Genomic DNA, 17,062 nt, shown 5'->3' with positions numbered 1-17,062 from the left:
AGATGAATGGGATAAAACCTCAGGACGCCCTGGAAGCCAGTTTGCCTTTTTCCAGAAACCTCAACCAGGCCCTTGTGGATCTGCATGCCCTGGGTTCTACCCCCATACACTATGTTTTATTGATTTGGAAGAAAACGTTCAAGTTCCTGTTTCTAGGAAACGTTGGTTTTAAATGGACTATCTTGGGCTTTTGCTTACGGGAGGGTTGGAGGTGGTGTTGCGATCACTCCTATGTCCTCTTCCAGCTAAGAAAGGACTGTTTCCTATTCCTTTGCATCTTTTTACAATTATGGGCCTGAGTTGGAAGGAAGCCATTGGATGACGAGCGAATCAAGCAACTTCTCCAAATAGGCCAAAGAGAGTGAAAAAACTTCCTCTTCCACTTCTTTTAATGATAACAAGCAACTACCCTTCCTTTTAAATGATGCCTTTTCTCCCTAGAGCATTCCTTACGTGGAGGAGTTTCTGAGGCTTCCAGAATTCTGTTCTCTCAGGTTCCTTCTTGAAGCTGAAGGAAGCCGGCTCCCTTTAGACCTACCCCACCCCACCGATGCTTATCTTTCCTGCCCTTTATTTCCTGGTGGGCAGTCTCCCTGCTCATCTCCCCTGCATTCTATCTGCCTGCCTGGGGTTGCTGCAGGGAAGCCTTCCACCCTTTCTGGTGACAACCTGCAAAAGAAAACAAACAGCAGGAGCTCCCAAGCAGCCCAGCAGGCTGGGGAAATAGTTCCCATTCTCCTAGTTCCTGGGTTCAAAGTGCACGTGACTTTTTATGAGGGTGACCAGTCCTCCCAAGGTGCTGGTTGGAGGGCTGGGGTTCGCCTGGTGGACAATTAAGCAGTGACCTCCGTTCGCCTTGCTTTCTGGCTGAGCTGACATTAATGCTCTGAGTGAGAAGGGGCTGCTGCTCCTTTGAGCGGAGCACCAGGCTGGGTGGGGAAACATTTGATCTTGTTCAAAGGGACGTCTCTGAAGCATGAAGATTGAACTGACTGTGACCCCACCGGGGAAGGAGAAGCGCCTCTGGGGAACCGCCTGGAACCAGCCTGGAGGGAGAAGCCTGCAATTACTAATCCCATTGGCCTGCGGGTCTTCAGGGTCTCATATCCGTTTAAAAGAGAGAGAATTGGGGTTGTAGGTAATAAAATCGGCCTTAAATTAGAGGATCAGGGGGTCATTTCATCTAATTTTGTGGTTGTTACTGAGGAATAAAAGGCAGAGGAGATAATTTCATTAGCTCCTTTGAGATCTTTATCACAGGGAGATGGCCTTTGGGGTTGCAGCAAGCCTCAGCGGGGTTGGGCTGGCCACTTCCTTCTTGGTAAACCTGGAACAGATTTTCATAGCACCTGGGAGGCTTGGGGAGGCACACGGGTCAGTTAGGCCCTGCGGTCAGGGACATGGCGTTTCTCCTGCCCTAATGGAGAGAGAGTGAGGGGCTTACAGAGATTGCTATCGGTCCTGGTCCTGCCATACCACTCTGCCAGTTACTCAAGAACATGCATTCACCCCCAAAATAGAGAAATCCGCCAGACCAGAGAGCCTGCTGCAAGTTGGGGTGGTGTCTCGCGTCTGAGGGAGGCTTGCTGTCATCTGTTGTTGACGTGACTTATTTGGCGCATGATGGTCATCAAATTCCTTTGAGCTGAGCCGTTTGCAAAGTGTTAGACCACGTGGTGGGGAGTTAACAGAATGATGAGACTGTGCCTTCTGTTTGGCGCTGTTCTGTTCACGACGCATGTTCATTTCTGCTGCCTCATAGGAGCCCTGCTGGGTAGGCAGGTATTTCTACCCACGTTTACTGAGAGGAGAGGACAGCCCGGAAAGGTTACACTTGCCTTAGGTCTTGCCAGTAGGGAAGGGGTATCTGGCATTCTGTCTGCAGACTTTTTTTTCAATTAAGTCCTCAGTGATCACAATTAGAAGAAACTGAGCAAAGCGGAGGAGGAAGTGAAGGATAAAGTGTCTTCCAAGAGAAGAGAGAGGAAGTGTGTTTAATCGATAGTTCCCTGGACCAGCCAGCAGCAGGCAGCATTCCCCGGAGCAGCATGCCTGCCTTATGAAGGGAGAAAAGTGATCAAGGTGGGCAGGGCAAGGGAGGTGGGAGATGGGGGAGACCAGAGAGAGGTGGATGGAAGGCTGTTTGTATGTCAGAAACAGCCATAATAGGCAAAGTGTTGAGTAACTTCTGGAGAGCCGGGGTCTGAGATTAGAAAAGTCAGAGGCATCAGCTGTGCACATCACTGCCTCCTGCTGGTTTATTCCTGGGCCCAGCCTGTTCCACACCCATCATCATTCACACTGACTCTCTCATGTCTGATTGCTTCCTCGTCTCCAGCACCTCCCTCTGGACTGCATAAAGTACTGCCTAATATTTGTGAACTTAGCTCTGAGAGCCGGGGTCTGAGATTAGAAAAGTCAGAGGCATCAGCTGTGCACATCACTGCCTCCTGCTGGTTTATTCCTGGGCCCAGCCTGTTCCATACCCATCATCATTCACACTGACTCTCTCATGTCTGATTGCTTCCTCGTCTCCAGCACCTCCCTCTGGACTGCATAAAGTACTACCTAATATTTGTGAACTTAGCTCTAATTTAAACACACACACACACACACCACAAAAGAACTATTAAGATGTGCTACTAAAATCCTTAACTACCAATAAGTGCATTTAATCATAACTTCGGTTTGTGTAGTTCTTATAAAAATCAATTCCCCCCATTGATTCAAGGGCTGATACCTCCTTGTACTCGTGGATGATGGAGACTGTAGACATCTCTCTTTCTGGTGGATGTGGTGCCATTGGGAACTCCCAGAAGGTAAAGCTCCAGCCAAGTGCTTTCCTGAAATGTTATCTGAGAGGAATTGGTGGTGGGGAGGAGGTGGTTGGGGGGGGCAGACCTCACTTGCTCACTAATGCTGCTCTGCCCTGTGATGCTCCGAGGTGAGAGCCCTCTCGCCTTGGCCCTGTGCTCTTCCTTTCCTTCATTACTGTGGCTAATCAGAAGTTGGCTGTACTTCAGTGCCTCTTGAAAGCTTTTCTCTCTAGCGGTGTCCTGGAAGTTGAAATGCATTGTCAGAAATGATGTGAGTTGATGAAGAAGAAATAAACAAACCCAGGCAACATGTGAAGAAGCCTTGGCAGCCCTGCTTCTGTTTTTCTGTAGTTTTGATCTGAAGGAACCAGATTTCCTCCATGTGGAAGGAATAAGGCTGGGAGGGTCCCTGTGCTAGGCAGCCTGAGCTGGGCCTGCCCGGGGGCCTTCTAGATGAGGGCTCCACTTAGTCTAATAAGCACGGGGATGAAAATGAGTTGTTTATGCTTGGCAGAATGGATATAAGTCACACATGTGCAGCCCGAGCTATATGTATGGGGAGTAAAAATAGCATCTGTTCAGGGAAGTAGAACATTCCAGAATGCTTCAGTCCCCTCCTGGCACCAACGCAGAGCGGAAACTAGGTGAGCTTCCTGTCCAAGCCCTTCACTTTCAGTTAATGACACTAAATGACTTGATTAAGCCCCATGAGGGCAGGGACCCTGGTCTGTCTTGTTTATTCACCTTCATGCCTTTGGCCCCTGGCCTGTATTAGGTGCTCAATATGCACTTGTTCTGTGCATGGGTGATACACATGAAGATGTGACTTCTGACTCCTCGCCCAGTGCTCTACGAGAGGTTTTTATAGGCTGAAGAGTCTGGAAGAAGTGGTGCCAAGTGGCTGTTGTGTACTTGAGGCTTTCCTGTGATTACAGGTAGATTAGAAAATTGAGATGCAGCAAGATTAAATGATTCTTTAAAATTGTTGGGGAAGACAGGCTTTCTCAGGCGTGGGGTATGGGTGGGGGGCAGGGCTGCCACAGGAGGGTCTGGGTCAGAGGTGGGCAGAGCCTGGGCTGTGGAGAGCTGATGGCCCCGATCGCTCAGACTCCGATGAATCAAGACAGCTGTGGAACAAACAGGCTGGACGTTGCCCCTCTCCCAACATCTGGGGCCCCAACGCTCCTACTGTGGCCCTGATGGCCGTGCCACATCAGACTGGCAGGCTGTGTGTGGAAGGTGCTGTGGCTGTGACTGGAAGGTGAGGAGGACTCAGTTCTCTACCCTGATAGAGAGATGCCGCTAGCCAGCAGACCAGGATCCCCACCGCTGCCCGGCCTCGTTTGGGAAATTGCTGCCCTGCTGCCAGCAGCCTCAGCCAAGGAACCGGGGTCGTGCCGTGCGCTGTGCTTAGGAACCCACGATGGCCAGCCACGCTGCTGCTTCGTGGCTGGTGAGGAGAAGAATTAAATTATCTCCCAATTTAACTTCCCCCAAAAAAGACTTATCGTTACAAAGGAGTTTTGAAATTTAGAATATTACAGGACTTTAATTCAAGATGAAAGTTGCCAAAGAGGTTTTGTAAGACCAGGGAATTTTGTCTAGACTCACAAACATTAAGAGGTGTCATTGCTTGCGTCTTAGGGTTTCATCCACCCATGCTGGTCCTGGCTGGGGGTGTGTATCTCTTTAAATTGACCTGTCGGCTTCACCACCTGGCCTTGAGGTCCAGGGATGAGTGTACTTCCTCTGGAACCTGTGGCAATGGGCTACTTTCAGTGGGAATTTCTGTGCCTCCTCTGGGAGAAAACCCATTTCCTTCTGGAAATCCATTCCTCCCAATAATGCCTCTTGGCGGTTCACCTGACTTCTGCAGATACTGACTTTGTAAGGTGTTTCCTTGCTTCTCTTCAGGAAATGCACAGTGGGGCATCCAATCTCCTGCTGGGGCTTAAGACAAGCTGCAGGCTAACTCTGATTGATGACTACGGAAAGAGTCGGCTGGGTTATTGGCTTCTGCTCTGCTTTAAAGATCACAGGCCTTATTGATCGAAAGCTGGCAGGCATTCTGTGGGCCAGAGGTGGGTGTCCAGGTCTCTGGAGCTGCCAGAGGAAAGATTGCCATTGCTTCATATTAGAGCTCGAGTAAGAAGAGTCACTTAGTCTTGCACAGTGGCATCGATCACACCTTGTTTTCAGTGAAAATCAGGCCTTGGGAAGGATCTGTGCTAGTGCCCTCATGGTCGAGTTTGAGCGGCTCATGGACACTGCTCCTTGCCCCTGGTGTCAATATTAGTGAGCCTGACCTGTTGTAGGTTCTAGCATAGTTCTTTGGAAGGGAAGAGTAAATATTTTACTTGAACCCCAAATATTCTGTGTGCAAAACCATGCAAACGAGAAACATGTTTAATTTTCAAGAAAACATGTGTGTTGATAAAAAGCATATTTGGAAAATCTGGTTTCTTGAATTCATTTACATGTGGGGAGAATCTGAGGATTTTCTTCAGGTTTCTTGAAAGTACAAACAAAAGGGAGGTGGGCGGGTCCGACTTCCCAGCTAGAGCCCCGAGCTTTTGTGAAGGGTAATGTAGAAAGCAAACCTTTCAGTGGGAAGGCATTTCACATCGTCTCTTGAGGAAGGTACACTTTTTATTTATTTACTTACTGTTTTGCATGTGACAGGGTTTCAGTTCAGTAGTTCTGTGTTTTTTAAGCAATCTAGGGGGGACTGTAGAACGTTCATGGAGATTTACAGTACAGTGTTCGTGTTTACAAAATTAAAAGCTGAAATGTAACAATTCTGTATTCAGAGGGTTCCAGGTTGCTATACAAAATCATATGTTGGAAGATTGGTTCGTATTTGTAATTTTCTTATTGCAAAATGAAATAGTATATATGCATTCATTAATTATTCCTCAAATCAGGTGTAAATCACGTAAGTACAGTTTTATGGGGAGTGGGAGTATAAAACTCCAAGTTTGTGGTTATTTTGGAAGCATTTTGCTCCTGATTTTACAACACAAACCAGAGAGGTCTTGGATGTGCCCTGTCCCTCTTTCCTTCCATTTATACCTTCCGTGTTTCCTCTAGATCAGCGGTTCTCAACCCGTGGGTCGCGACCCCTTTGGGGGTCGAATGACCCTTTCACAGGGGTTGCCTAAGACCATCGGAAAACACATATATAATTACATATTGTTTTTGTGATTAATCACTATGCTTTAATTATGTTCAATTTGTAACAATGAAATTGGGGGTCACCACAACATGAGGAACTGTATTAAAGGGTTGCGGCATTAGGAAGGTTGAGAACCACTGCCATAGAGGCTGTCCTCCCCTGCTGTGCTCTTTCCCCAGCACCAGGATTGAATCTCTGGTGATCACCCCAGTTTAATCACTCCATTTGCAGGGCCAGGACCAGAGGGTCTTCAGGAGAGGGCCAAGCTCTTCTTCCAGTGGATGGCCAGCCTCCAAGGATGTCTCAGTCATGCCTGCGGGCCCTTGCTGGAGCCCAGTTGTACCTAACAGGCAACCCAGCTCACCCTGAATCTAAAGAGCATGCATTGTCTGTGGCCTAAAAATGTTAATGATTAAATACACAGGGTTGGATTTTGTTGGTGACTGGGCTGCCTGTTGATGTATCTGAACCAGTTAGCATTAGAGAGCTAGATGTCAGGTTCTTTGGAGAAGAGAGTGTTTGGGAGACAGCCCTTTTCAGCCCCATTTTGCCGCAGGCAGAAGGGACTCCGTGTTTAGGGAGGAGCTATGATGGGGAAGACCCAGCCTTGAGTCAGGCAGGCCTGGTTCCAGCCCTGCTCCCCACACTCAGGATCTATGATCTTAGTCAAATTACTAGTTTCCAGGGCTTAGTTTTCTCATCTGTAAAATGGGGATGATCATACCCACTTTCTAGAATTGTTGTATGAAATGACAAAACCTATGTAAGGCGTACCTGGGGCACAGTAAGTGGTCATTATCACCACTGTTACCAAAGGAGCAAGTCTCTTTAAATAATCCAGTAACTTTGGGAAGTGTCCTGAGTTATTGCTGGGGGGCTGAGGTGCTCAGTGCATTTTTGTAGTTGTTTTCAGGCATCTCTTTCCATATCAAAGCTGCTGCAGACTGAGCTTCCTGTGTTTACCCTTCCTCTGTAGCAGACAGCTTCTGCACACTGGTATTTCTCAGGGCTTCCTTTGCCTTTAGGATCAGAGGAGTTCTAGAGTGTGTGTTTTGACACACTTAAGATTAAATTAGTCCTGTACTCGGATTTATAAGGAGGTGTTTCTTGGGAAGAAAGCCTACCGAATGAAGGCCATTCTCAGTGGTGATCTGCTCTGTAGGACAGCTAAGATACCTCCTGGGGTAAAATCTTCATTGCAAAGGGGGTGCAAAGCCAAACAAATTGTATGAAAAGTGTTTATGTTTGACCTGGGAGAACGGCAGCACATCACACACCATTAACAGGCCTGGCCTGCTACCAGTCCTTTGCACCAACCCAGCAATGTAATTTATTTCACTGAGGGAATTGTGGTTTTATGTGCCATGTACTGGTGTCATTGAGACCTTATTTTAAGAGGAAAATAGCAATTAATGTTAGATCTAGGAAATAGCTTTACAAATTTGTGGTGGAAGAGACCCAATAAAAAGGATCATTAGGCGTTCCCCAAAGGTGTCTGGAAGAGTTTATAAATGGTGTTTTCAGTCTGGTGAGTGGTCAGCTTTTGGTTTATAAGGATAAACCAGTGTGTGACCACCACAAACAGCAGGGCACGTGGGAGTGCGCCTGCAGGGAGGGACGTAACTCCACAGACATGTAGGCAGGCATCTGGGCTGACTTGGGGGCAGGTGGCAGGGGACAGGGCATGTGTGGTCAGAGTAGCCCACTGTGTGTCATTGCTGCTATTGTTCTCCTGCTGGGAGATGACAGATGGAAGAGCCTGCAGCGAGAGTGCCCTGTTCCTCTGTAACCTGGCTTTGCTTGCATCCATGCATAAGCATTTCAGCTCATTATTCTGAGAAACAAAAGACCAGAGCATATGGCTGGGAGCCACTGAAGACGGAATCCTCTATGTGTTTTGTGTGTGTGTTTTGTTTGCGTTTAGTATTACTGATGTGGCTGGGCCATCTAAATTAAAAGTGACTCTTAAAATTAAGTTAAAGAATGGTTTTGTGATGAGGGTGATGACTTTTCAGACTTTTAGAAGAACTCCTCTTTTAAAGTGAGATATTCCAGTGGAGCCATAGCGTTATGTGCATTTAATTCACAGAGACTCAACTTTACATGTGTCGTTCAAAAACAGGGAGAGGAACATAGTGTCTGCTCAGTTAGGGCCGTGTTTCTCAGCCTCAGTGTTACTGACACTTTGTGCCGAGTAATTCTTTGTTGGGGGCTGTCATGTGCATCACAGGCTGTTTAGCCGAATCCTTGGCCTCTACCAACGAGATGCCAGTAGAACGCCCCTCCCCCAGGTGTGACCATCCAGAATGGCTCCAGACCTTGCCACATGTACTCTGGTGACTGAGGGAAGGGTGATGGGAAGGGCAAAATCATCTTGGCCTTGAACCACTGCCTTAGAGAGTGAGATTGTTACCGATTGGGGTTATCAGCTGGGACCTCATTTCTTCTTGTCAAAGCAAAAAAGATTTTAAGGTCAACGATAAATGAAAGTAAAGCAAAGTGAGGTTTATTAAAGATACACTCCGAATGAGGAGCAGGCCAGTTGAGAGAGGCAATGGCTGGGATGCTTTAGCTCACTGGGAAGTCAGAGAAAAGGGGCCTTGGAGACAGGTTCATGGAGTTAGCCAGGGACGAGCTGCTGCTGCCCAGTGCTCCCAGGGTTGTAAGTCTCATGGGGTCCCTTAGAGGTTGGGGGGATGGCATGGGTGTGCCCTGGGAGGGAGGGCACACCTTTGGTCCTTTGTCCTGAGTGTATTTATCTCTCTCTTGCAGGTGGACATGTTAGGGGAGGTCTTGGGAGGGTATTAGAATATTCATCCATTTTCCAGGTGTCTTCTTTCAGGGTTTTGGTCTCCACTGATTGGTTGGTGTCAGAACAGGGGGTCATGAGTCAATGTAGCTGGCCCTGAGGCAGCTGCAGTGTCACTTGTCTGGTTTTGCTGCTTTTCTGGGCCTGGAGCTGAAATACAACTGAGGCCTAGATGTTATCATTAGGGAGGAATAGGTCAGGGGGTCTAAACCACCTGGCCAGCGATATGAAAGATCAAGGGGGTCCAAACCGCATGACCAGTGATATGCGAGGGGAGGATAGGCTCCCTGGGGGTGGGGTTCTTGTGTTCCTAGTTTTGGCCCTGCTAGGCATCCGGGGCTTTCTGCCCTGGTGAGCTTCTGTACCTGGCCCATCACCCTGTCCTCGCGCTGCTCCTGTCTAACAACACGAGGCACTTTTCAATCTCTGTTCCCTCAGGTGACATTGGTTCCAGGTCTTCTCATACAGCATCTTGCCTTACTGAGTACGACTGAGTGAATAAAAGAAAAGAAAAACTCAGAGGCACAGTGAGTGCACATTGCAAAGGACACCTCAGGGACAGCGGCTTTAGGAGTTTATTCCTGGGGGAGTGGGGAGGGGGCTATCGGGAGGAGGGGCTGCCTCTGAAATCTCTCTCTCTCTCTCTCTCTCTCTCTCTCCATCTCCGTCTCCTTCCCTCTCGCTCCACCCTCTCTCTCTCTCTCTCTCTCTCTCTCGGTTTCTGAAGGCCAGAGCTGTAAAAGTGACTGGTCCTTGTACACAAATTCTTGCCTCCTCAGTTCAGAACTTCTTGGGAATGGTGGGGCACATGGCCAGTTTCTAAGCCCCACGTCTGTTTGCTGAGCCTGGATCAAACCAAGGGGCTGATTCCTCTGTTTCTGACCGATTTTCTGAAGAGCAGTCACTCGGGTTCCCTTCTCTCAGGCTCAGTGTCCTGAAACAGGCAATTCTGAATATATATGTTCCCGGCTCAGTGCAAAGTACCTTTATCAGAGTGTTTGTATGTTTTTTCATCCAGTATGGGGGGGAGGTCCTGGATCTTAAAGCAAGGTTCCTCTCCTGGAATCAGGGCGGGCCTGTCCCCACGCTGACCAGTGGAGTGTGAGAAAAGGTGTCATCATGTGACTTCCAAGGCCAGGCCTTAAGAGACCATGCAGGTCCCACCTTGCTCGTGGGAGCACAGCCCTTCAAGCCCAGAGCCGCCATGTAAGATGTCCACCCTGTGGCCCCCACTGAACCCAGCCTCCAGCCTCCCCACTGACACGTGAGGGAACCATCGCTCTCGGGTCCTCCCACCCAGCCCTCCCGCCCACTGGCGCCACCCAGTGAACTCTGCCACGGCCAGTGTGGACAGAGCCTCGCCTGCTGCTTTTTTTTTTTTTTTGCTGCTTCTTGCCCAAATTCCTGACCCACAAAATGTGAGGCCCTACAAAAAGGTGTTGGTTTAAGTGACCCCCTAAACAATCAGTCACTTTGTCTAGCGTTCCACCACAACCATCTGTCCTAGAAGCTTCTTGAGAGATGGCTTGTTGGTCTTTCTAAAGAACTCTTGAAGGGTAGTCACGACCGTGCACATGTTTTGCCTCACCCGCTGACTTTAATGCCTCTCCCACATAGTCTATTAAACTATGAACAAATATTTTAATCTTAATAAACAGTGCTTAGTAACAACTATTAAACAAATAAAAGTGAAGTCACTCTGGCTGCATGTGGGGAAAGGGTCAGAGTCCCTTGCCTTCATGTGGTACCTCATCCCAGATCATTGCTCTCATGTCCCCGGGCAGCGCTTTGGACCCTCCCTGAAGTCAACAGTTACTGGACAGAGATTTGTGGTTTTTCTTACAAGGTGACGTCAGTTTGTCCTAAACCCAGTGCTGGGGTTGTGGGCACTCTAAAAAGTGCATCTCCTGGAAGTGAACAGCATTAAAGTGTAGGTTGTAACCACTGCATCTTTGGGTGTAGGGATGCATTCTGTGTGCTTATAAACCCAGAACCACTGATCCTTAAGCTCAGAGGTCAGCAAACTCATTAGTCAACAGAGCCAAATATCACCAGTACAGCGATTGCAATTTCTTTTGAGAGCCAAATTTTTTAAACTTAAGCTATATAGGTAGGTACATTGTTAGTAACTTAATTAGGGTACTCCTAAGGCTTAGGAAGAGCCACACTCAAGGGGCCAAAGAGCCGCATGTGGCCCGCGAGCCGCAGTTTGCCAACCACTGCCTAAGCTGAGCTGATTAGGGAGGAAAAATATACAATTCTTTGAACTTACCTCTTGTAAACATGAGAACTAAGGGAAACTGTAAATGTGAAATTGCTGGCCCTTTTAGGAAAGCCTGGAAGTAGCATAGTATGCATCATCAAAAGGGAGTCGTGACACTCGGATTTTGAGGTCTGCATGACGAAGCCAGGGTTTGCTTCAAGGAAAGTCAGAACTGACCACCCACAGGCAGTGTCATTTCTCCTTAAGTAGGGCAGGTAAGTTGGGGAAGCCGACTTTTTGCAGATGGGTGCAAACATACAAACAAGTCCCGGATGCCGGGAGTATGGACCTGCAGGGTGTCACTATTAATGCTGGTGTCAGGGAGAAGAGTCGGACTGATATCAGGAACTCTCAGCTGTAATACCGCAGGGAGAGGCCCTGAGGAACAGCCAGTGAGCATCAGCCTTCCTGAGGGTGAGCTGTGAGGGTCACCCACCTTGTGTCCCTTTTGGCACGCTGTCCCTTCTCTCTGGAACAGGTCCGGACACAGACCAGGGGTGAAGGAGGTTGAGCAGCTGTTGGCATGGCTCTGAGATCGGGGTGTGCTGTCTTGGAAATCTTGCCCAAGCCCTTTCTTGGCTTTGTGATTTTTGCATAAAGTGTGCTCAGTAGCAACTCATAGTCAGGGTGGTTACAGCGTTAACCTAGGACAGTGATGGCGAACCTTTTGAGCTCGGCGTGTCAGCATTTTGAAAAACCCTAACTTAACTCTGGTGCCGTGTCACATATAGAAATTTTTTGATATTTGCAACCATAGTAAAACAAAGATATTTATTTTATATATTTAAATGCCATTTAACAAAGAAAAATCAACCAAAAAAATGAGTTTGTGTGTCACCTCTGACACGCGTGTCATAAGTTCGCCATCACTGATCTAGGACAAGTGGTTTGGATTTGCCAAGGGAATGGGAGAAAGGGGAAGGGAAGACCAGATAGCAGAGGAGGGGGAGTGGGGAGTAGGTAGTGGGTGGTGGAGGAGACAGTGTGACTGTTTTGTAAGGTTTCCTGGTCTTGACAGCATGAGCACCATTGGGCACTTCAAATCCCGCGTCCTGGCAGCAGCTTTGCAAAGTCATCTAGGCGAGTCACCTTTGGATGGTCTTTCCAGACTGGCACCCCTTCAGATGGTGGGGACGAGGGGGTGGACTGAGGGAGGAGTGTGGGTGTTGTATCTGTTGCGTATCCATCAGCTTGACCTGGGTTGTTTATATTTTTAGAACCAAATGAGTGATTCCTTTGTGTCAGACTATAGGTTCTTATTCATTGTAGCACCAGGTTTTGAATCCGAATTTGATTTTTTTGGTGGGGGGGGGGCAATCTGTTCTTTTAGATTGAGCTGAATAAAGGGAAGGGCTTCTCACCACACTCCATCAAGAGAACTGATGTGTGCATTGAAGATTGTCTGGCAGGTCCTAAATTAATTTGAAATCTGGGGTTTATGAAAGAACAGATTAAGAATGCCTACCATATATGGATTTGTTTTTGGAAAACAGTTTTCTGTTAGCTGCTGGAGTTTTAGTCTCATTACCAGTTTAGCAATGCAGAAAAAGGCAGGAGATCTGGGATGTGTCTTCCCTTTGTCTCTCCTTTCTTTTCTTTCTTTTTTTTTAAAATTTCATCTGCCTTTGCTTTTTAACAGCTACTTCTTGTTTAAATGTTCTTGATGTCCTTTTCTGTTTACTCAACTGGGGCAGTGCTGACCCTCCCCTCTCCCCTTCCCTCCTCCACCACATAGCAGGAGAAGGGGGTTGGATCTGGGAGGGAGATTAGTCTGCCCAAAGACTTTTAGGGAATGGGGCCCGGGAATCCTAAATGCTGGCTTAGGCACCACTCCTGAAACGTTAATACTATCCGCATTGGAGATTCAAGTCAGAGGCTCTTATGCAATTTATGGTGGAGAAAGAGTCTTGAACCTTGATTTATAAAGTAACTTGCTAAGGTAAAACCAGCTCTGGAGTCAGTTGGTAGTTAAAAGGCCAGGCTGCCTGCTTTTGAAACCAGCTCTTAACATTTAGCCGCTGGGTGATCTTTGGGAAGTTACTTGAAGTCTCTTTGCTTCAGTCCCTATCTATAAATTGGGGTTCATAATACCTCATAGGTTTTTGTGATGATCAAATGGATTAGAGCAATACTTGGCATGTTTTGAGTATTCAATAGCTACTTCTTATAAAATATCTTAAAGGACCCTAAGGCCTTCTCCCTGTTTCTAAACATTTTAGACTTATTTTTTTCTTTTCCTAAACAGGAGGTATATGGATGCCTGTATTTTTATATTTACAGAGCCAATATGGGTTTTACTATGATTTTAAGTTCAAATATAATAAAAAGATTTTAGAGTTTTTCTTAGAGACTTACAATGAAATGGATCGAATCTTAAAATAGAAATTATGTTTGGGTGCCAAATCCTGTGAGAAACAATTGTCATCGTCTGATTGAGGACTGCTTTTCTCATTCTAGAGTTGGAGCTAGAAAGTAGATTATTTCTCCTTAAAATGAGTGGGTTTTACCTAGAGGCTCAGACACTCTGAGTTTGGTAAGAACAAGCTTCCTGACTTTGCCCACCCTCCTGAGACCCACTGGAGATGAAAGGAGACTCGCTGGCCAGTAGAAGGTAGGTAGAGTTGGTCTTGTAACATTTTTCTATTAGACCCTTTTTCCTAGGGGCCAGCTAGATGTGGTCCTGATTCTTTGGCAAGGGCCCAGGCAAGCCAGGCCAGTCTGCCCAGGGGCATTGAGGGAGGCCAGACTAGATTCAGGGCCAGGACTGCCCAGGCATATTTTCCCCACAAATGCTTTTAAAACTCAGGACCTAAAAGGGAGCTACCCCATCCATCCTCATGGATGCATGTGGTGGAGCTCAGAGGAGAGAGGCTGGGGTGAGTGTGTCTGTCCTCGAGCAATTAGTGGACCATCCCACATGCATTATGAAGGATGGCTCAGCCTTAATTCATTAGGAAATCACTACCTCCCCAGCTCCTTGGTGCCAGCTTTAAGGGCACTTTAAATGTAGGACCAAATGCTGCTCTAAAGTGGAGTCCAGTGCCTTCGATTTAGGCCCTGGCACCAGGCCTCGGAGCCATTGTGACTTACAGGGCCTGGTTTCATAGAAGTAATTCTGGGTACTGGGGCAGGGAATGGCAGCCTTTGTGTGGAGGAAATGTGCCGTGGGTAAGCATTTGACTGCTTATTAGTTCACTCGTTCAGCCAAATTATTTTCGTTGCTGTTAAAAATTAATTTTAATAATTGCTTTTGGACCAAGCTGTGAATAACTGAGCCAAGTTTTCATGCCCAATGAACTTTTATAGCAGACTCTCCTCTCTTTATGGGTTATTATGAGGACGGTATTTGTAAAGACTCTAACTGTTTAACAGAAGGCACTAGATAAACAGTACTCATATGTTCAGAGTTTTGGAAGGATGACTATACAGTGCATTCCGTTTCTAAAAGATGCAAATCATACTCCACTACTAACCATTTGCTTTCCTGGCTGTTTCCCTATTGTGGATTTCTAAAGAGAAAACTGTGCAAAAGACTAGGGTGGCTTTTATATTTCCATAACATTATTCAACTAGTTTAAAAAGACTCTCTTTAATCCGAGAGGAGATGTTTCCACAGTATCAGAGTTTGAATAGTAATTAGAGAGTAGGAAATGCTCCATTACCAATGGGCAGCTAACTTTGCATTAATTTGTAACAAAATGTCTAGTGAAAGCACAGTTCTTTACTATAAAAGAATATATTTTTTCTTACTATTCTGTTCCGCCTTTTGAAGGAAAAACTCCTCCCTCTCTTCCCCCACAAAAAAATTGTTATTTTTCTTGTTCCTAAGAAACATACACTCTCTAGAAAGGAGCATTTTACAGTGTCTCATGGGTTTTTAAAGAGTAAAGCACCTACCGTGTGTGTGTGTGTGTGTGTGTTCTCAGAGCTTGTCTGCACCACATGTGCATTCTGAGTTTTAACAATAGATTTTTAGTATAACTTTAAGTTTGAGCTTCCACACCATCCATATACAGCAGCTGTCAGGATTCTTAAACATATAAATGAGGCTGCAAATTAGACTACATTTACTCCCTGCTTAAAGTCTAATCCTGGCCTGTGGCACATAAGGTAAAATCTAAATTTCTTGTCTAGACACACCAGGACCCGTTGCTCGACCGCCCCAGCTCATTCTGCCCCAGCCCTGAGACCTTCCTGATCCTCGGCCACCAGGCTCCTGCCCTACTCAGGGCCTTCACATGGGGCTGTTTCCCCTGAAAAGCTCTTGACCGGAGTCTCTGGTGTGGTTCCTGGGGCTGGGGCCTAGCCCAGCACCTCCTCCTCAGGCTCCAGTGTATCAGTTATTGAGAACCAGAAGCCTCATGGCCCCAGGTCAGGTGGTGGTTCTTACACTGTCATGGTGTAGAAACTAACAAGGAACAGAGTCCAAAGTCCAGGCTGCGTTCCACTTTGAAAGGCTTTGTTAGTGCCTCAGCCCAGTTTGACCTTGCCCTCCTCTTCACTGTCCTTGGAGCCAGACCACACAGCGTACAGCTACCGGTGCTCTGGCCCCATTGACTGCCCGCTCTGGGGCAGGAACTGGTATCCCTTGCTTGATGAACACTGCATGTTTTGTTTGGTTTTAAGAACTACTATTACCTTGGAAGAATTTATACATCCTCCCATTTATTTGATGGCTTGTAGCAATTCATAAACTTTTTTTTGGCAATAATTAAGCAATAAAACATTAACTGAATCTGAGCTGCACTGAAGATAATTATTGCTCATATTTTTATGATCATCATGCACATGTACACACTCACGACCTTAGGTATATGAGATTATATTATAAAGCATTGTTTTATTTTATTTTTGTAGATTGTGGTAACTTTTCATGTCGATAAATTTAGACACCTTTTTTTAATATCTGAAGAATATTCCATTGTATGAATATGTATGATTTCTTTAACTGATCTCTTATAGGTGAAATATTGCCCTGTTATGAATAATGTTCCATTAAACATCCTTGTAATATACCTGTCTAATTATCTCATACGGTAAATGGATTAAAACTACTGAGTCACGGTATAACTATTTTGGATTTTCATACAGGTTGACTACCTGCAGAAAGGTTGAATCATTTTTTATTACTCCATAATGAAAGAAAGCCTCGTGTTGATTTTAAATGATAACATTTCCCAAACGTTTTAGCTACTTTTTTTTCTCTCTTGGCAAATAGACTTTGGATAAGTAATTAGGACAGGTTTAATGATTAATTTTGTAGCTTCTGTGGTTGAAAACCAACAACGTATATCCAATATGAATGTTCCCTTACATTATTGTAGTATGGTTATGTCTTTTTTTTACTTAAAAAAAATCATCACATCAGAGGTTATGCAATTAAAATAGTGCCCCCTTTCAGTCTTTATTTTGGACAATCTGTTGTGTTCACTATTTTCATATTACTCCTAAAGCTTTGCTAAAGAGAACTTTTTGACAGTAGAAGTAGCAAATACTGTTTTGTAATTTGCTAGGGATTTTAAAAATTAACTCAAGTTCTTCTTTGGAGGTGTAATCTTCAGGGGAGTAGCCTGGCATTTCTACTACAAAGCACCTGCTTTCATGACTGTCTCTGGTTTCTTCCAGAATGTTTTCTCCCTTTGCTTCAGTCTGGGAGCATTTTCCCAGATTCCTGTGATTAATGACCTGTTGTTCCACCTCTTTGAACTCTATCTCCTTGATCTCATTTGTCCATCCCCTGGTGTCACCTGAAACTTTTTACCAGTTCATTGGTTAATTGCTTATCTTCCTTTTACACTTTCTTGAGTTCATCTAATAATAAGGATATCAGGTATCTCCTTTAAAAAACTTTTTTTAGTGTGTGTGTTTTTTTACTGTCCAGAGTGAGTCAGTATTTCAAGTTCATTATGTGCACCCCATGGGCATTGCATAGATCTAGGAGACGTGGACTTTGCCTGGTGAGATTATTGCAATAACAAGGTGTAGGCACCTTTAGCTTA

At 46.0% G+C, this 17,062-nt stretch overlaps 1 pseudogene; it reads left to right on the top strand.

The window, feature by feature from the left end:
* Positions 1-17,062, top strand: part of LOC102774160 — an 85,471-nt pseudogene that overhangs the window by 23,776 nt on the left and 44,633 nt on the right.

Source organism: Myotis davidii, unplaced genomic scaffold (assembly GCF_000327345.1).
Source record: "Myotis davidii unplaced genomic scaffold, ASM32734v1 scaffold44, whole genome shotgun sequence".
Lineage (NCBI taxonomy): Eukaryota > Metazoa > Chordata > Mammalia > Chiroptera > Vespertilionidae > Myotis > Myotis davidii.
Note: the sequence above shows the minus strand (reverse complement) of the source record. Positions and strands in the feature narration are given on the sequence as shown.